At 44.7% G+C, this 17,500-nt stretch overlaps 1 protein-coding gene across 2 annotated transcripts in view; it reads left to right on the top strand.

Moving 5' to 3' along the window:
* LOC110504375 (actin filament-associated protein 1-like 1) overlaps nt 1-17,500 on the top strand; it is a 63,912-nt gene that overhangs the window by 6,431 nt on the left and 39,981 nt on the right. The window lies entirely within an intron of this gene.

The raw sequence follows: 17,500 nt of genomic DNA on the forward strand, positions 1-17,500 counted from the left end.
TTCGTTCTGATAGGGCATAAAGGTCATACCTGTTCATTCTGATAGGATAGAAGGGCCAGTACCTGTTCGTTCTGATAGGACAGAATGGTCAGTACCTGTTCGTTCTGATAGGACAGAATGGTCAGTGCGTGTTTGTTCTGATAGGACAGAATGGTCAGTGCTTGTTCTTTCTGATAGGACAGAAAGGTCAGTGCCTGTTCGTTCTGATGGGACAGAATGGTCAGTGCCTGTTCGTTCTGATAGGACATAAAGGTCATACCTGTTCATTCTGATAGGATAGAAGGGCCAGTACCTGTTCGTTCTGATAGGACAGAAGGTCAGTGCCTGTTGTACGCTTCAGCATCACCCACCTTGCAATCTGAGTGGAGGCAGTCAACATTTTGAAACTATTTAACCATAATTCCTTCAAACCTTTTTATTTTATGAGGCATGTCTTTTTTCCCCTTTATTTAACCTTTATTTAACTTGTCAAGTCAGTTAAGAACAAATTCTTATTTACAATGATAGTCTACACCGGCCAAACCCAGACGACACTGGGCCAATTGTGCGTCGCCCTATGGGACTCCCAATCACAGCCGGTTGTGATACAGCCTGGATTCTATCCAAGCACTGAGGTGCAGTGTCTTAGACTGCTGCGCCACTCAGGAGCCCGTCTTACCATGTTCCGGCCAGAGGAATGTTATTAAGGCAATTATTTTATTAACATTTCTTCCAGCCTTCTTCTCCTCTTCCTCTCTTCTCTGTCCTCATCTTCCTCCTTTCCCTCCCTTCTTCTCCTCTCTTGGTACCTCTCCTTTCCTCTTCTCTAACTCTTCTCGCCCTCTCCTCTACCTTGTCTCTACCTCTATCGTCCTCTTCCTCCCTCATTCTCATTCTGCTTCTTCTCTACCTCTCTAGCTTCCTCTTCCTCTCTACTCCACCTCTCCTCCCTCCTCCTCTTCCTCTCTCTTTTTCTTCTCTCCTTAGCCAAGCCAACAAATCGTCAGTTTGTAAAGTGGAGCATTCACAAAGCAAACACAGCAGAAAGCCTAGCCTACTGACTGGAGAAATAGTGGAATGGGCTAGTGCCCAGTGTGTGTGTGTGTGTGTGTGTGTGTGTGTGTGTCTGTGTGTGTGTGTGTGTGTGTGTGTGTGTTCTGAGTCCAGGAGCATCAGGTGGGTGTGTGAGAGGGGAGGGGAGAGGTTGAGGTTGACTCCTCAGAGGCACATAGCATTAGTTGGATTGTACCATCCCAAATGACACCCTATGCCCTATTTAGTGCACTACTTTTGACCAGAACCCATAGATCTCTGGTCAAAAGTAGTGCTCTATTAAAGGAATAAAATGGCATTTGGGGCACATCCCCTCATTATCCCCTGATCATCCTCTCATCATCTCAGGCTGTGTCTGTGTTGAATCATGCATGGTTACTGTCTCTCCGGTGTGTCTGGGAGCATATGGAAAGGTTTAGCAGAAACAGAACATACAGTATATCGTAATAAAGACCAGAATGATACAGAATGACATAAAACACGCTGGTCTACATAATAGATCTGATCTCTGTATTCATACCTTGACCTCTCTGGTCTACATAATAGATCTGATCTCTGTATTCATACCTTGACCTCTCTGTGTCACAGGTTGGAATTCCACACATTCCAAAGATAGTTCCGGAAAATGAAGAGAGGCTGTGGGCATGTATTTGTTTGTGCTTGTTTGTGTGTGTGTGTGTGTGTGTGCGCGCGACTACATTGATTGCGTTATGTACATGCTCAGACCAGTCCCTTTCTGTTCAGGGTGGTATTAGATTACAAGTTGACACAAATACATACTCCCTCAAGCTTTTGAGTAATGTACTGTTTGAATTTATTCATGGCTTTGGGTTAGCAGCATTTAATTTAAATATGAATTTCAGTTAGCAGGGTTAAATTGAAATATGAATTTAAGTTAGTAGGTTTGAATTTAATTTGGATTGGGAGTCGAGAGATGTAGAGAGAAAGAGGGGGGAGAAAGATAGGATTACAGACAAGTAGGGAGAGAGGGAGAGAGAGAGAGGGAGGGTGGGAGAGAGAGAGAGAGAGAGAGAGAGAGAGGGAGAGAGATAGAGAGAGAGAGAGAAGCAGGGAAGAAAGAGAGGATTACAGAGAAGTAGGGAGGGAGGATGCTTTTCCCGACCCTGCTCAGGCGTTTCTTTTACACCTGCTACGTTAGGTAAGAGAGAGAGGAAGAGAGGGGACAGGGAGAGAGGGGACTGGGATAGAGGGAGAGGGTTCTGAAGTTTACTTCTCATGACTAATATGCATCAACAACTTGTGTGAAATGTCACTGCTGTTTTCAAACCTGATGCAGACATTCATATTCTCAGCATTACGCTCATTGTGATATGAATTGCATGGTTTTTGGACCTGCCAGTGACTTGTTAGAAGGCAACTCAGCTCTCTCTAGGTACCTTCATGTGTACAGTGTCTGAGCTGTATCAGAACTCAACTCCTAGACTATTGAGTAGCCTTGAACCTGTTAGGCACATATCTAGGATCAGCATACCTCTCTAAATACTATCCTTAACCATCAGAGTGGAAAAATGAAACTTACCTTGGATCAGTTTGTCTATGTGTTCCTGCTGTCTGACAGACTGAGACAAGGCCTGCATCCCAAGTAGCACCCTCTTTATTACATAGTTCTCTATTGGCTCCTATTCCCTACATAGTTCTCTATTGGCTCCTATTCCCTACATAGTTCTCTATTGGCTCCTATTCCCTACATAGTTCTCTATTGGCTCCTATTCCCTACATAGTTCTCTATTGGCTCCTATTCCCTACATAGTTCTCTACTGGCTCCTATTCCCTACATAGTTCTCTATTGGCTCCTATTTCCTACATAGTTCTCTATTGGCTCCTATTCCCTACATAGTTCTCTACTGGCTCCTATTCCCTACATAGTTCTCTATTGGCTTCTATTCCCTACATAGTTCTCCATTGGCTCCTATTCCCTACATAGTTCTCTATTGGCTCCTATTCCCTACATAGTTCTCTACTGGCTCCTATTCCCTACATAGTTCTCCATTGGCTCCTATTCCCTACATAGTTCTCTATTGGCTCCTATTCCCTACATAGTTCTTTACTGGCTCCTATTCCCTCATAGTTATCTATTGGCTCCTATTCCCTACATAGTTCTCTATTGGCTCCTATTCCCTACATAGTTCTCTATTGGCTCCTATTCCCTACATAGTTCTCTATTGGCTCCTATTGGCTCTTATTCCCTACATAGTTCTCTACTGGCTCCTATTCCCTACATAGTTCTCTACTGGCTCCTATTCCCTACATAGTTCTCTATTGGCTCCTATTGGCTCCTATTCCCTACATAGTTCTCTATTGGCTACTATTGGCCTCTATTCCCTATATAGTTCTCTATTGGCTCCTATTTCTTACATAGTTCTCTACTGGACTCCTATTGGCTCATATTCCCTACATAGTTCTCTATTGGCCTCTATTCCCTACATAGTTCTCTACTGGCTCCTATTCCCTACATAGTTCTCTATTGGCTCCTATTGGCTCCTATTCCCTACATAGTTCTCTACTGGCTCCTGTTGGCCTCTATTCCCTACATAGTTCTCTACTGGCTCCTATTGGCCTCTATTCCCTACATAGTTCTCTACTGGCTCCTATTGGCTCCTATTGCCTACACAGTTCTCTATTGGCCTCTATTCCCCACATAGTTCTCTACTGGCTCCTATTCCCTACATAGTTCTCTATTGGCTCCTATTGGCCTCTATTCCCTACATAGTTTTCCATTGGCTCCTATTGGCTCCTATTCCCTACATAGTTCTCTATTGGCTCCTATTGGCCTCGATTCCCTACATAGTTCTCTATTGGCTCCTATTGGCTCCTATTCCCTACATAGTTCTCTATTGGCTCATATTGGCCTCTATTTCCTACATAGTTCTCTACTGGCTCCTATTGGCTCCTATTCCCTACATAGTTCTCTACTGGCTCCTATTGGCTCTTATTCCCTACATAGTTCTCTATTGGCTCCTATTCCCTACATAGTTCTCTACTGGCTCCTATTCCCTACATAGTTCTCTATTGGCCTCTATTCCCTACATAGTTCTCTATTGGCTCCTATTGGCTCCTATTCCCTACATAGTTCTCTACTGGCTCCTATTGGCCTCTATTCCCTACATAGTTCTCTACTGGCTCCTATTGGCCTCTATTCCCTACATAGTTCTCTACTGGCTCCTATTCCCTACATAGTTCTCTATTGGCTCCTATTAGCTCCTATTCCCTACATAGTTCTCTATTGGCTCCTATTGGCTCCTATTCCCTACATAGTGCCCTATGGGCTCAGGGATGCATGGAAAGTCAGAGCAGAGGTTAGGGATCAGGGGGTTATGAGTGAACTCCAGTGTTCCGGGGGAACACCCCGCTCTACATGACTAATAACACCCACAGAGAGACAAAGCAGTTACTATTTCCCTAGTTTGTGTGTGTGTGTGTGTGTGTGTGTGTGTGTGTGTGTGTGTGTGTGTGTGTGTGTGTGCGTGTGCATGTTCCTGCCGCGTCATAGGAAGCCAGCCTGTCTGTTAGGCACAGCCACATATCTGTGTGGTGATATCATGGGGTAGAGGGCAGATAGCAGATCTCTATTATACTGAATAAGACAGATCATTGGACTCTTTGTCTGCTAAACGGCTGATTTAACTCCTCTGTGCCACTCCATAGACGGAATGAAAGATGGAGGGAGGCTTGATGGATGGATGGAGGATGGATGGAGGGAGGATGGAGGGAGGGAGGGAGGGAGGGAGGGAGGGAGGGAGGATGGATGGAAGGAGGGAGGGAGGGAGGGCGGGAGGGATGGATGGATGGAGGGATGGAGGGATGGAAGGATGGAGGGAGGATGGAGGGAGGAAAAATAAGGAAAGAAAAGAGAATGGATGAAGGCTGTCTAGAGGGGAAAGCAGGATGGATGGAGAGAGGATGATGGATGGATGAAGGCTGTCTAGAGGGGAAAACAGGATGGATGGAGAGAGGATGATGGATGGATGAAGGCTGTCTAGAGGGGAAAACAGGATGGATGGAGAGAGGATGGATGGATGGATGGATGGATGAAGGCTGTCTAGAGGGGAAAGCGTGGGGGGGGGGGGGCTGGGTGGTGTGTATATGAGAGACAGAAAGAGAAAGAGAGAGAGATGAGAGTGGTGCCCGTATGTGTGCCCGTATGTGTGTCTGTTTTGTACACATGTTAGAGTGTGTGTGTGTATGTAAACGTGTGTGTGTGTGAGTGTTTGTATGTTTGTGTGTGTGTGTGTGAGTGTGTGTGTGTGTGTGTGTGTGTGTGTGTGTGTGTGTGTGTGTGTGTGTGTGTGTGTGTGTGTGTGTGTGTGTGTGTGTGTGTGTGTGTGTGTGTGTGTGTATGTGTGTGTGTGTGTGTGTGTGTGTGAGTGTGTGTGTGTGTGTGTGTGTGTGTGTGAGTGTGTGTGTGTGTGTGTGTGTGTGTGTGTGTGTGTGTGTGTGTGTGTGTGTGTGTGCACGTGTGTGTGTGAGTGTTTGTATGTTTGTGTGTGTGTGTGTGTGTGTGTGTGTGTGTGTGTGTGTGTGTGTGTGTGTGTGTGTGTGTGTGTGTGTGTGTGTGTGTGTGTGTGTGTGTGCACGTGTGTGTGTGAGTGTTTGTATGTTTGTGTGTGTGTGTGTGTGTTCAGTGTGAACATGAAGTCCTTTACTTCCCACTGTCTCAGCCGGCCTTCACAGAGGGTTAATGCTCCAACAGGTCAGTGGAAGTACACACAGACTTAATTCCCAAGGAGACGCCCCAGCGACCCGGGAGAGGCCTCCCTTAATAAATACTGTACACTGAGTATACAAAACATTAAGAACACCTGTGTCACGCCCTGACATTAGAGAACGTTTGTATGTCTCTATTTGGTTTGGTCAGGGTGTGATTTGGTGTGGGCATTCTATGTTTTTGTTTTCTATGTTTTTGTATTTCTATGTTTTGGCCGGGTATGGTTCTCAATCAGGGACAGCTGTCTATTGTTGTCTCTGATTGGGAACCATACTTAGGTAGCCCTTTTCCCTCCTTTCTTTGTGGGAAGTTAACTTTGTTTGTGGCACATAGACCTTAAGCTTCACGGTTGTGTTTGTATTGTTTTTGTCGGCGTCATCCTAATAAAAAGGAATATGTACGCTCACCACCCTGCGCTTTGGTCTACTTCTTTCAACGGCCGTGACAACCTGCTCTTTCCATGACATATACTGACCAGCTGAATCCAGGTGAAAGCTATTATCCCTTATTGATGTCACTTGTTAAATCCACTTCAATCAGTGTAGATGAAGGGGAGGAGACAGCTGTTAATTAAAGGAGACAGCTGAGACATAGATTGTGTATGTGTGCCATTCAGAGGGTGAATGGGCGAGACAAAATATTTAAGTGCCTTTGAACGGGCTATGGTAGTAGGTGCCAGGCACACTGGTTTGTGTGAAGAACTACAATGCTGTTAGGTTTTTCATACTCAACTGTTTCCCATGTGTCACAAGAATGGTCCACCACCCAAAAGACATCCACCTAACTTGACACAACTGTGGGAAGCATACTAGTCAACATGGGCCAGCATCCCTGTGGAACCTTTACAACACGTTGTGAAGTCCATGCCCTGACAAATTGAGGCTGTAAAGCACGCATTACTGTAGTGATTGACAGCTTGAGGTATTGCAATATGCAGTACAGTGTCTGGGAACACGTGCTTGTTTGTAGTTAATCATGTTGAGAGTGTTTCTCTGTGTGTTTTATGATGACCTGCAGCGAGGCCTATCCATCATAAAGCATCAGGAGAGACATGAAACTCCTCCCCCTCTTCCCTCTTCCCCTCGCTTCCTCTCTTCCCCTCTCTTCCCCTCGCTTCCTCTCTTCCCCCCTATTCCCCTCTCTTCCCATCTATTCCCCTCTCTTCCCCCCTATTCCCCTCTCTTCCCCATCTCTCTTCCCCTCGCTTCCTCTCTTCCCCTCGCTTCCTCTATTCCCCTCTCTTCCCCTCGCTTCCCCCCTATTCCCCTCTCTTCCCCTCTCTTCCCCTCTATTCCCCTCTCTCTTCCCCTCTCTTCCCCTCTATTCCCCTCTCTCTTCCCCTCTCTTCCCCCCTATTCCCCTCTCTTCCCCTATATTCCCCTCTCTTCCCCTCTATTCCCCTCTCTTCCCCTCTATTCCCCTCTCTTCCCCTCTATTCCCATCTCTTCCCCTCTATTCCCCTCTATTCCCCTCTCTCTTCCCCTCTATTCCCATCTCTTCCCCTCTATTCCCCTCTCTCTTCCCCTCTCTTCCCCTCGCTTCCTCTCTTCCCCCCTATTCCCCTCTCTCCCCCCTCTCTTCCCCTCGCTTCCTCTCTTCCCCCCTATTCCCCTCTCTTCCCCCTCTCTCTTCCCCTCTCTTCCCCTCACATCCTCTCTTCCCCCCTATTCCCCTCTCTTCCCCCACTCTCTTCCCCTCTCTTCCCCTTGCTCCCTCTCTTCCCCCTCTCTCTTCCCCTTGCTCCCTATCTTCCCCCTCTCTCTTCCCCTTGCTCCCTCTCTTCCCCCTCTCTTCCCCTCTCTTCCTCTCTTCCCCTCTCTTCCCCCTATTCTCCTCTCTTCCCCCCACTCTTCCCCCCTATTCCCCTCTCTTCCCCCTCTCTCTTCCCCTTGCTCCCTCTCTCCCCATCTCGTCCCCTCTCTTGTCTGTAGATACAGTATGTATTAGTGTTGGGGAATACTGCTATCCGGTGCTGCCAGATTCTATTAACAACTGTGAGCTCAATCAGAGGCAAAATCCCACTCAATCTTCTAGAATGTCACAGTTGTGCAGGACATTACCCAATCTGGCAACCGCTGTTATCGGCTGTCCTGGTGATGTTGTGCTGTCCAGACATGCTCTCTCTCTCTTTCTCACTCTGGGAGATGACAACACCCACACTCTGGATATGCCCGGAATCTGAGGGGGAGGGAGGGGGAAGAAAGGGAGGGAGGAGAGGAGTGAGGGGAGGCGAGGAGGGGAACAGAACAGGAGGGGGAGGGGGAACGAGGAGGGGAGATTTATTTGATTTTATTTATTTGAACATTTAAAAACACAACATGTGGATATAATGCATTTAAATCATTCAGAATGACACAACAAAATAAGAAAAAACAACATCTGGATAGTGTGGTTGGTGTTTGTGCTTCGCAGTGAACACACCTATCTAGCTCAGATACAGATCCCACAACACCTAGATGGGGACGTTACCTCTCCATCTGAACACACCTATCTAGCTCAGATACAGATCCCACAACCCCAAGGTGGGGAAATTACCTCTCCAAAGGACACACCTATCTAGCTCAGATACAGATCCCACAACCCCTAGATGGGGGCGTTACCTTTTGAGATTTCATCACTTTTTCCATCCTTGCACTTTATTTGGTATTGGTATGTTGGTATTTTATTAGGATCCCCATTAGCTGTTGCAAAAGCAGCAGCTACTCTTCCTGGGTTCCACACAGAACATGAAACATAATACAGAATGACATAATACAGAACATCAATCGACAAGAACAGCTCAAGAACACAACTACATTAAAAAAATGTAAATCCACATGTAGCCTACATCTCAATGCATACACACAAACTATATAGGTCAAATAGGGGAGAGGCATTGTGTTGCTTTATCTGTTTTTAGAACATGTTGTTGTTTATTTGAGCAATATGAGATTTAATTAAGGAAGTTCCATGCAATAAGGGCTCTATATAATACTGTACGTTTTCTTGAATTTGTTCTGGATTTGGGGACTGTGAAAAGACCCCTGGTGGCATGTCTGGTGACATTCAGGATGTGTGCGTTTGCATGTGAACATGTGTGTTCGGGTAATTGATGAATAGGAGGCTAGTTACCTACAGATAACATTGAGATAACTTTAAGATCATGAGATAAAGAAACTCTCTTTTGACTCCATATGAGATGAAAATATCTTATTGTCTGGCCAAACACCAAACCACCAAACACCAAACCACCCACCCATAACATCTGTCTCTCCAGAGCAGTCCAGTATCTGATGGAACACACTGGGTTGGGAAAGCTTCCTTATCATTGTCTTTGGATGTATTGAGTATGTATGTTGATGTCCATTTCACAAACCTGATAGTACATGGAAGAGGCTGGAGCAGGTTAGAACCGAACCGGTAGTGTGTGTGTCCAACTTCCTCCTTTGTCTGTTGGGACAAAATATTTCTGCAGTTTGTGTTGCGTACCGATGTCTACTTTTTTTTCAAATGGTTGTTTTTCTGTATTAGCTGGTGGTGGTGGATCAGCTTTAACATTACAGTTGGATTGTGGGTTCTATCAATGTAAATGTCTGCATAATTTCCAATCCCCATATATATTTATTTAAATATTTAATTAATCGTTCTTATTTTCCCCTAACCCTCCCACCCCTCCCCTAATTGAAGTAAACTAATGGACAAAAATACTTAGGCTTCTACTTCCAGCTTCTACATACTATATACATTTTATGACAATATATTTTACATTAGTTATCTTTTTTATTTGTTTTTAGTTTCAGCCTTCAGCTCCCCTCAACCCCTCCAGTCTATCTCTGAAGACCATCCAGTCCCAGCCTTCAGGTCCCTTCAACCCCTCCCATCTATCTCTGAAGACCATCCAGTCCCAGCCTTCAGCTCCCCTCAACCCCTCCCATCTATCTCTGAAGACCATCCAGTCCCAGCCTTCAGCTCCCCTCAACCCCTCCCATCTATCTCTGAAGACCATCCAGTCCCAGCCTTCAGATCTCCTCATCCCCTCCCATCTATCTCTGAAGACCATCCAGTCCCAGCCTTCAGGTCCCTTCAACCCCTCCCATCTATCTCTGAAGACCATCCAGTCCCAGTCTTCAGGTCCCCTCAACCCCTCCCATCTATCTCTGAAGACCATCCAGTCCCAGCCTTCAGCTCTCCCCAACCCCTCTCATCTATCTCTGAAGACCATCCAGTCCCAGCCTTCAGGTCCCTTCAACCCCTCCCATCTATCTCTGAAGACCATCCAGTCCCAGCCTTCAGGTCCCTTGAACCCCTCCCATCTATCTCTGAAGACCATCCATATCTCTGAAGACCATCCAGTCCCAGCCTTCAGGTCCCTTCAACCCCTCCCATCTATCTCATATGATCATCCAGTCCCAGCCTTCAAGTCCCTTCAACCCCTCCCATCTATCTCTGAAGACCATCCAGTCCCAGTCTTCAGCTCCCCTCAACCCCTCCCATCTATCTCTGAAGACCATCCAGTCCCAGTCTTCAGCTCCCCTCAACCCCTCCCATCTATCTCTGAGGAACATACAGTTTAGATTTCTAGCTGCCATATATTGTCCACTGTGCTGTAATGTTTCACAAAAGTTATAAACCTTCATATTCTCACAGTTTCTACAGATTGTAAATTAAAGATTAATATATTCCTAAAAGTTGTATTATATTATTGATTGTTTGACTGTGGCTTTTCAAGTCACCTAGCAGTGCTATTTACAAAGTTAGCTCCAGGTAAATGTTGCAATTCTTCAGACATTCCTGAACCTACATATGGGCAGTACCAAAACAAGTGATCTAATGTTTATGTCTCTTCGCAGCTAGATCTGTGTCCCTCATACAGTATATTTAACATTCTATTGGTTGCAAGAATTATGTGTAATAATTTACATTGAAAGACTAAGTTCTGAATCTGGCGTTGTTGTATTTATCAGTTCATAAACCATGTGCCATGGAATCGGCACATCGAAAATCTCTTCTATTTTGCAACCTGTATGACGCAGCTGTCCATTTTTTGGTCTTTAAATTAAATGTGTATATTTTTTAATTATCACAATTTTGGTATTTAATGTTGGACTGACAAACAAGTTCCTTTCCTTCTCTTCTTTCCACTTGCCTACTCCATTTTTGTGGTAATGCTGCAGTCAGTTGGTTGTAGTTTTGGATAGAGCAGACCTTTGCAGTCAGTTGGTTGTAGTTTTGGATAGAGCAGACCTTTGCAGTCAGTTGGTTGTAGTTTTGGATAGAGCAGACCTTTGCAGTCAGTTGGTTGTAGTTTTGGATAGAGCAGACCTTTGCAGTCGGTTGGTTGTAGTTTTGGATAGAGCAGACCTTTGCGGTCAGTTGGTTGTAGTTTTGGATAGAGCAGACCTTTGCGGTCAGTTGGTTGTAGTTTTGGATAGAGCAGACCTTTGCGGTCAGTTGGTTGTAGTTTTAGATAGAGCAGACCATTGCAGTCAGTTGGTTGTAGTTTTAGATAGAGCAGACCTTTGCGGTCAGTTGGTTGTAGTTTTAGATAGAGCAGACCATTGCAGTCAGTTGGTTGTAGTTTTAGATAGAGCAGACCATTGCGGTCAGTTGGTTGTAGTTTTGGATAGAGCAGACCTTTGCAATCAGTTGGTTGTAGTTTTGGATAGAGCAGACCTTTGCAGTCAGTTGGTTGTAGTTTTGGATAGAGCAGACCTTTGCAATCAGTTGGTTGTAGTTTTGGATAGAGCAGACCTTTGCGGTCAGTTGGTTGTAGTTTTGGATAGAGCAGACCTTTGCAATCAGTTGGTTGTAGTTTTGGATAGAGCAGACCATTGCAGACAGTTGGTTGTAGTTTTGGATAGGACAGACCATTGCAGTCAGTTGGTTGTAGTTTTGGATAGGACAGACCATTGCAGTCAGTTGGTTGTAGTTTTAGATAGAGCAGACCTTTGCAATCAGTAGGTTGTAGTTTTGGATAGAGCAGACCTTTGCAGTCGGTTGGTTGTAGTTTTGGATAGAGCAGACCTTTGCAATCAGTTGGTTGTAGTTTTGGATAGAGCAGACTGTTGCAGTAAGTTGGTTGTAGTTTTGGATAGAGCAGACCTTTGCAGTCAGTTGGTTGTAGTTTTGGATAGAGCAGACTGTTGCAGTAAGTTGGTTGTAGTTTTGGATAGAGCAGACCTTTGCAGTCAGTTGGTTGTAGTTTTGGATAGAGCAGACCATTGCAGTCAGTTGGTTGTAGTTTTGGATAGAGCAGACCATTGCAGTCAGTTGGTTGTAGTTTTGGATAGAGCAGACCTTTGCAGTCAGTTGGTTGTAGTTTTGGATAGAGCAGACTGTTGCAGTAAGTTGGTTGTAGTTTTGGATAGAGCAGACCTTTGCAATCAGTTGGTTGTAGTTTTGGATAGAGCAGACCATTGCAGTCAGTTGGTTGTAGTTTTGGATAGAGCAGACCTTTGCAGTCAGTTGGTTGTAGTTTTGGATAGAGCAGACCTTTCCATAGATCTATTTAAGCTGCGTGTGACATACCTCTACCCGTCATATTTATGATATTCATGAACAAAGATTATTCAATTATTTCTTTTTTTATAATGTTTCTTTTAATCAGTTAGTGTATTTGAGTTTATCCATAATATTTGTTTTAAATTATGTTTAGTCTTTTCTGGTGGATTAAACTGAAATGGCAACCAGCTTTCTGTTGCTTGTTTTAAAAATAGCAATATTCTGGAGATTATTTAATTTTCAAATAACTAAAAGTGAGAGGTTGTAATCTGAATAAAGGGAATATGGCCATTTTTGAACATGGGATGAGACATCCTTACTAATCTGCTAGAGAACCAGTTTGGATTTCAGTACAGCTTTTGTATGACTGAAGCATTTAGTGAGAGGTTCAATTCTTTAATATTTAATCATTTCAGCCCTCCGAATTCATATTCGTTATATAAATCAGCCTGTTTAATTTTGTCTGGCTTGCCATTCCAAATAAAGTGAAATATATTTTGCTCATATATATATTTTTAAACAAGTCGTTCTGTGTAGGCAGGGCCGTAAGTAAATAGGTAAACTGGAATATGACTAAATAATTAATCATGGTGTTTTTCCACAAATAGACAGGTATTTATCTTTCCATGGTAGCACCATATTATCTATTTTTTCTAACTTTCTATTAAAATGTACAGTATTGTAGCGAGATCACTTTCTTTATTTCGGGATATGACTACAGAGTATGTCCACTTCACCATCAGACCATTTTATTTGTGTACTATACCGTACGGTAATGTAAACGTAGTATTTATTAGCGATCCATTACATAATATGGTACATTTATCATAGTTCAGTTGTAATCCAGAGAGTTTAGAAAACTTATCTAGATCCTCTATGAGGCTGTGCAGGGATCCAGATAGCGGATTTAAAAGAAAACATGAATCATCAGCGTGCAATGACCCCTTTGTTTTTAAACCCTGAATTTCTAACCCATTGATATTGTTGGATCGGATTTTAATAGCTAACATTTTGATGGCCATAATAAAAAAATATGCCGATAACGGACAACCTTGTTTCACTCCTATCAGAGATGTGACCATTATTTACTCATTTGAATTTAGGGTTACTATACACAAATTTAACCCACTGTATAAGAAATTCTCCAAAATTAAAATACTCGAGGCATTCATATATAATTTCTAGTTGTACTTTATCAAAGGCCTTTTCAAAATCAGCTATGAATACTAGGCCCGTACTTCTGCCTACTTTTCTACTTTTTTCTTATTTATTATTTGTGTACTTGTTTGACATTCTACTAGTGTAGGAGCTAGAAACACAAGCATTTTGCTGCACCTGCTGTAACATCTGCTAAACTGTGTATGTGACCACTGCTCGACTGCAGAGGTCAGAGGGTCACAGACATCATATGACCTCTCCTGTCAGGTCACAGCCGTGCTCAGATCTGTAGTGTCATAGACATTAGGGGCGCGTAACATTAGGAAACAATAAACATGGAATGTGAAACGTGGTGGGAATTAAATATTAAGAAAAGTCAACAGGAGAAGTGGACATAAAGGCCTCATTGTTACCTTGTTACAGAGTGGTGCCTTCATCAGAAACTGTTGGAGAGCTGACCATTGATGTTACCTTGTTACAGAGTGGTGCCTTCATCAGAAACTGTTGGAGAGCTGACCATTGATGTTACCTTGTTACAGAGTGATGCCTTCATCAGAAACTGTTGGAAATCTGACCATTGATGTTACCTTGTTACAGAGTGATGCCTTTATCAGAAACTGTTGGAGATCTGATCATTGACATGATCATTCAGTTATAGGGTCTACATAACACAGTCATAATAAAGACATACAGTATCAACTGTCACAACCAATCATATCCATGTTTTAAAACAGAGATAAGGTTTGTCTTGAGATACCCAGACTACGGGTGTGTTGTGGTCCTGTAACCAGGCAGATCCCAACCTGCCCAGAGGAGCAGTGGACTGAGAGAGCAGTGGGCTGAGAAAGAAGTGGGCTGAGAGAGCAGTGAGCTGAGAGAGCAGTAGGCTGAGAGAGCAGTGGACTGAGAGAGCAGTGGGCTGAGAGAGCAGTAGGGTGAGAGCAGCAGGCTGAGAGAGCAGTAGGCTGAGAGCAGTAGGCTGAGAGAGCAGTGGACTGAGAGAGCAGTGGGCTGAGAGAGCAGTAGGGTGAGAGCAGTGGGCTGAGAGAGCAGTAGACTGAGAGAGCAGTGGACTGAGAGAGCTGTGGGCTGAGAGAGCAGTAGGCTGAGAGAGCAGTGGACTGAGAGAGCAGTGGACTGAGAGAGCAGTGGGCTGAGAGAGCAGTAGGCTGAGAGAGCAGTGGGCTGAGAGAGCAGTGGACTGAGAGAGCAGTGGGCTGAGAGAGCAGTAGGCTGAGAGAGCAGTGGGCTGAGAGAGCAGTAGGCTGTGAGCAGTAGGCTGAGAGAGCAGTGGGCTGAGAGAGCAGTGGGCTGAGAGAGCAGTAGGCTGAGAGAGCAGTGGGCTGAGAGAGCAGTAGGCTGAGAGCAGTAGGCTGAGAGAGCAGTGGGCTGAGAGAGCAGTGGGCTGAGAGAGCAGTAGGCTGAGAGTAGTGGGCTGAGAGAGCAGTAGACTGAGAGAGCAGTGGACTGAGAGAGCAGTGGGCTGGGAGAGCAGTGGACTGGGAGAAGAAGTGGACTGAGAGAGCAGTAGGCTGAGAGAGCAGTAGGCTGAGAGCAGTAGGCTGAGAGAGCAGTGGGCTGAGAGAGCAGTGGGCTGAGAGAGCAGTAGGCTGAGAGCGGTGGGCTGAGAGCAGTAGACTGAGAGAGCAGTGGGCTGATAGAATAAGTGGACTGAGAGAGCAGGGGGCTGAGAGCAGTAGGCTGAGAGAGCAGTAGGCTGAGAGCAGTGGACTGAGAGAGCAGTAGGCTGAGAGAGCAGTAGGCTGAGAGAGCAGTGGACTGAGAGAGCAGTGGGCTGAGAGAGCAGTGGACTGAGAGAGCATTGGGCTGAGAGAGCAGTGGACTGGGAGAAGAAGTGGACTGAGAGAGCAGTGGACTGAGAGAGCAGTGGGCTGAGAGAGAATTGGACTGAGAGAGAATTGGACTGAGAGAGAATTGGACTGAGAGAGCAGTGGACTGAGAGAGCAGTAGACTGAGAGAGTATTGTAATGAGAGACAGACAAAGAGACAAATGTATCTGATATGGACAACTGAATGCCTTACCTATGAGGTATCCTTGAAACAGACTCACTCAGGTGTGTGTGTGTGTGTGTGTGTGTGTGTGTGTGTGTGTGTGTGTGTGTGTGTGTGTGTGTGTGTGTGTGTGTGTGTGTGTGTGTGTGTGTGTGTGTGTGTGTGTGTGTGTGTGTGTGTGTGTGTGTGTGTGTGTGTGAGAAGAGGTACTGTGCAGCATGTTTGGTCGTGCTCTAGGCTCCAGGCTTGCCCTCAGGGCTGACTCACACACATCTTCTACTGAGGAGTCGTCTGAACATGTCTCTTTCTCTCTATCTCTGCCCCCTCTCTCTCTCTCTCTCTCTCTCTCTCTCTCTCTCTCTCTCTCTTTCTTTCTGTCTATCTCTGCCCCTCCGCCCCGTCTCTCTCTCAATTCAATTCAATTCAATTCAAGGGCTTTATTGGCATGGGAAACATGTGTTAATATTGCCAAAGCAAGTGAGGTAGATAATATATGAAGTGAATATATAAAGTGAAATAAACAATAAAAATTAACAGTAAACATTACACATACAGAAGTTTCAAAACAATAAAGACATTACAAATGTCATATTATATATATACAGTGTTTTAACAATGTACAAATGGTTAAGGTATACAAGGGAAAATCAATTAGCATAAATATGGGTTGTATTTACAATGGTGTTTGTTCTTCACTGGTTGCCCTTTTCTCGTGGCAACAGGTCACAAATCTTGCTGCTGTGATGGCACACTGTGGAATTCGTTGTGGATCTGTGTAATCTGAGGGAAAAATTTCTCTCTAATATGGTCATACATATGGCAGGAGGTTAGGAAGTGCAGCTCAGTTTCCACCTCATTTTGTGGGCAGTGTGCACATAGCCTGTCTTCTCTTGAGAGCCATGTCTGCCTACGGCAGCCTTTCTCAATAGCAAGGCTATGCTCACTGAGTCTGTACATAGTCAAAGCTTTCCTTAATTTTGGGTCAGTCACAGTGGTCAGGTATTCTGCCGCTGTGTACTCTCTGTGTAGGGCCAAATAGCATTCTAGTTTGCTCTGTTTTTTTGTAAATTCTTTCCAATGTGTCAAGTAATTATCTTTTTGTTTTCTCATGATTTGGTTGGGTCTAATTGTGCTGATGTCCTGGGGCTCTGTAGGGTGTGTTTGTGTTTGTGAACAGAGCCCCAGGACCAGCTTGCTTAGGGAACTCTTCTCCAGGTTAATCTCTCTGTAGGTGATGGCTTTCCTTTTAGGTGGTTATAGAATTTAACGGCTCTTTTCTGGATTTTGATAATTAGTGGGTATCGGCCTAATTCTGCTCTGCATGCATTATTTGGTGTTCTACGTTGTACACGGAGGATGTTTTTGCAGAATTCTGCGTGCAGAGTCTCAATTTGGTGTTTGTCCCATTTTGTGAAGTCTTGGTTGGTGAGCGGACCCCAGACCTCACAACCATAGAGGGCAATGGGCTCTATGACTGATTCAAGTATATTTAGCCAAATCCTAATTGGTATGTTGAAATGTATGTTCCTTTTGATGGCATAGAATGTACAAATAGTTAAAGAACACAAGGGGAAATAAATAAACATAAATATGGGTTGTATTTACAATGGTGTTTGTTCTTCACTGGTTTCCCTTTTCTCGTGGAAACAGGTCACAAATCTTGCTGCTGTGATGGAACACTGTGGTATTTCACCCAGTAGAGGCAGAGGGGCAGAGATAGAAAGATAGAGAGAGACGGGGCAGAGGGGCAGAGATAGAGATCTCTCTCTCTCTCTCTCTCTCTCTCTCTCTCTCACTCTCTCTCTCTCTCTCTCTCTCTCTCTCTCTCTCTGTCTCCCTCTTCACCTCTCTTTACATGGTTGAACAGTGTCACAGCATATCTACTCACCAGGGAGAAAGGGCCTTTGTAGTGTTCCATATTTCCCAAACAATAGCCTAGCCACTTGGGTTGTGTAATAGGCGGCAGGTAGCCTAGTGGTTAAGCGAGTTGGGCATATAACTGTAGGTCGCTGATTCATATCCTTGAGCTGTCTAGGTGAAAAATCGGTCAATGTGTCCTTGAGCAAGGCACTTAACTCTAATTTATTCTGT

The sequence above is a fragment of the Oncorhynchus mykiss genome, chromosome 25 (assembly GCF_057628025.1).
Source record: "Oncorhynchus mykiss isolate SJ-2025 chromosome 25, ASM5762802v1, whole genome shotgun sequence".
In the NCBI taxonomy this organism is placed as follows: Eukaryota; Metazoa; Chordata; class Actinopteri; order Salmoniformes; family Salmonidae; genus Oncorhynchus; species Oncorhynchus mykiss.